We start from the raw sequence: 3,507 nt of genomic DNA on the forward strand, positions 1-3,507 counted from the left end.
CATAGCCATTGCGAACTTTGATGTGATGATGAAAATTGTGGTGTTGACCACAAATCAATCCACATTTTAGGCAAATCATTAGCTCTGAAATTGTAAAATGAGGTCCAAGCCTTTTCTCTTTTCTTTGAATAGCTGCTTGCTCCTTCATGACTGAAGCTAGTGGCAACAATGCCATTAAGCTTACTAACCAATTCTTTGGTGAACTGAATCACTGGCTCTTCCTTTAAGTTTTCCAGTAGGACTTCAGCATTTCTTTGTGAGGCTGTTTAGCTACTTCAGACTCTATTGGATCCTTTAGAATTGCTTCCAAAGAGGTCTTTAGTTGTTCTTCGTAGTCGCTAGACTGGGTGCAAGATGCCATAAGTTTTTAGTATACGGAAAATATACGTTCAAGCGAAACTAGCATTAAACTCAGTAAAACTGATTGTTGCCAGTCCATCCTCCTTGGTGTAGGGTCTATGATGTACTCAAAGACACTGCTATGAGACTGAGTCTGAGTAGCACACGTGCAATCATCTGCGCATGAGCAGTATGACTGAGCCACACCCTTTTGCTAAAAATTATAGTCCACAATTTTTGATAAGATGATTGTAAAACAAAATTTTAGTTGTAGCTCACTGGGCAAGAAGATCTAACTGTTTTCATTCTAGACTCAATTAATTTTATTCTAGACTCAGTTCCAATGCAACCTGATAACAGCATATAAGCATGAGTTTCACAACTGAGTAACCAGCATACTCTCCAATTCATGTTTTTAGCATTGCTCTTATTCTATTGGTTGATCAAATTTTGTTTGCATTGATAGTTCTATTGATTTTATAATGAAATTATTCCAACATACTTAATACGATCTCAGGCCAAATTTTACCACTAACTGTTAAGAGGATTTCTCAATTTTTTTAACTTTTTCTGATACATTTTACATTTAATTAAATTGAAATTTATACCTGATTTGGATCAAATTAGATTTTTAAAGTGTTTTAAAGTTATTCAAAAATTGTGCCAAAATTGTTGGCAAAATTTTGCTAAAGATTTATGATTAGGAGAAAATTCTTGATTATAATTTTTCTGATAGTTTTACTATATTTTATGACAAAGCTGATTATTAAAAGTTGCTCCAAAGGACCAAAGCCATTACTTTTCAGCTCATAAAGGATGCTAAGAAATGAAACTATCAATCACTTACTCCTAACACACAGCCTACAGCAGTAAATCATGTATCAGTTAATTGCAACATTACTCAACATTACTTTATAAAAAAGAAAGTGACTGTATATAAAGTAGTATACAAAGGTGCATATGTTTCCCCAAGATGCATTATTATCAATAGGTAATAATGGTGTATTAAATTATTTTGCTCTAGTAGTAATGGATGTACAGTTCAAATCCTGAATACTCCTTCACTTGAGATAATAAAGCATAGAAGTATCATTGGAATGATCCACTGACACACCTAAAATAATCACAATGAACTAAACAGCATGCTTTATTAGCTGACAATTAATGATGTTCAATTGAAAAAAATTAGAATTGATAAAAAAATCAAGTCCAACTTGCTATAAATCTCAAATAAGCAAAATAAGAACTGTATATTTATCAAAAAATTCTAAAATGGAGAATTTTTTTTATTGGCAAAATGGTCAATTCTGACCAAAATCCCCTCCAACTTTTTACTCAGTTAACATATATTATCAGAAAAAAGTCTAAATTATGGCTTTTGTGCCAAGTATTATGAAAAACAATCTCATAAATAAAAAAGCTGCAATGTAAGGTTGAGATTTTGGTAGCATCGGTACTTACATTGTATGGTGTGAACTGTGTAACCCTACTGAGTCTTGTTTCCCTTCCTTTGTACACTCAACTCTACTTCATTTTATTTTAATTCATGTCTCTAGTTATTATTTATATTTAATTTTATATTTGGTAAATTTTACCTTAAAATGGGTGACAATTTTAAAAATAATTTAAATTGTGCTTTGAAGTGATTTTTAAAATAATATTAAATTGAATTACAAATATGATGATCATAGACAGACAACCAAAGTACTTAATATAAAAAGCTCGCCATGCAGGCAAGTCCAATAATCATGTATAGTTAATATTGCATAGGGGTAGGAACAGGGGGGGCAGGAGGGGCATAAGCCCCCCCCCCCAACTTTGATTGAAGGGGGGCTTAGCCCCTCCAACTTTAAGTGATATACATGTATTACTATTATCAACACTATAGACTTTAGTTTAGGTAATCCTTATATGTGTGCATATTGTGTGATGATTCATTTCATAAAACAATTAATACAGTCTAGCTTAACTTCTAAGAACGCACACTAGTTTTTTTCAGAAATACACAAACTTCTACTTTTTTATTTAACAAATCTGTTAACATTAGCTTCATAGATTTTTGACGTTAAGGAGATTAAAAAACTACTTGCGCTCCACAATGTCACAAGAGCATCTTGATCATGTAGTTATTTTGCATACACATAAAGAATTTACAGACAATTTATACATCGAGGACATTGCAAAGGAATTTGTTACATTTAATGAGCATAGACGCCAATATTTTGGACAATATTAATTTCAGTACAATGATCAATTGTTAAATCATGCTCCTATGATTGCCAATAAATAATACCTTAGCCCCCCCAACTTTTAGTTTGTTCCTACCCCTATGGTTAATTGTAAAGCACTAGCTACCTTACACTTGCTCTCTTAGCCTTGTTCATAATTTCCTCATTCCACTTTTGCATTGCATTATTACATTATCCAGTACTTCTGGTACAATGTAAGTATTGTGAACAAAGCATTTGATGCCATTTATCATTGTTAAAAGTTTGCAAAAATATTAAGTCTTGGCACAAATTTTTACTACAACTTCACTTCAATCAAGAATCAATGTTGCTCAACTACTTCATGTGCTACAATCAATAATACTATATACCACACAAACAAAGTATATAAATAAAATTAGGTTTTCTTTTATAGCAGACATGCAATATTCATTAAATGACAAAACATAGTCATAAGGATAAACACAGTTTGAAACTATCTGTAGTAATTCTAGTTTAACAGAATTATTACTGTCAAAAGCACATGAAACTAGCTATGAGGAAGGAATGCAGTATTTATCTCTAATGTTACGAGCAATAATTTTTTCTTCTATTGTATCCAGTGCTGCAGCTAATGATGACCCACTGGGATGTCTTACTTTATCTTCTCCTCTTAACCAGGCAGACATACACTCATGAAAACAGTCCACTGGATCTCCTCTGTTCTTCTTGTCTATATCCACTAGCCTGGGATAATATAATCCTAACTGTAGACCTATAGTCTGTGCCATACAGAACAGGGCAATTGTTGATTTGTTGTTAATTCTTTAATAACAATATCAAGATCTTTAACATCTAAAGCAAAAACAAACTTAAACACATACTACTACCACTTAGAACTACCTAGTAGCTTATGATGTTGCACTTTATTGTAATCAAATGGAGTATAAGTGTCTCCTAA

General features: G+C 32.3%; 1 long non-coding RNA gene across 1 annotated transcript; it reads right to left on the reverse strand.

The window, feature by feature from the left end:
• Positions 1 to 2,488: 2,488 nt before the first annotated feature.
• On the reverse strand, positions 2,489 to 3,502 carry LOC109585665 (uncharacterized). Its single transcript, XR_002186594.1, has 2 exons — positions 3,450 to 3,502; positions 2,489 to 3,401 (listed from the first exon to the last, which is right to left on the reverse strand). It is a non-coding gene; the product is annotated as an uncharacterized LOC109585665 (long non-coding RNA).
• Between the last annotated feature and the right edge of the window lie 5 nt (positions 3,503 to 3,507).

Source organism: Amphimedon queenslandica, unplaced genomic scaffold (assembly GCF_000090795.2).
Source record: "Amphimedon queenslandica unplaced genomic scaffold, v1.1 AMPQUscaffold_13027, whole genome shotgun sequence".
Classification (NCBI taxonomy): domain Eukaryota; kingdom Metazoa; phylum Porifera; class Demospongiae; order Haplosclerida; family Niphatidae; genus Amphimedon; species Amphimedon queenslandica.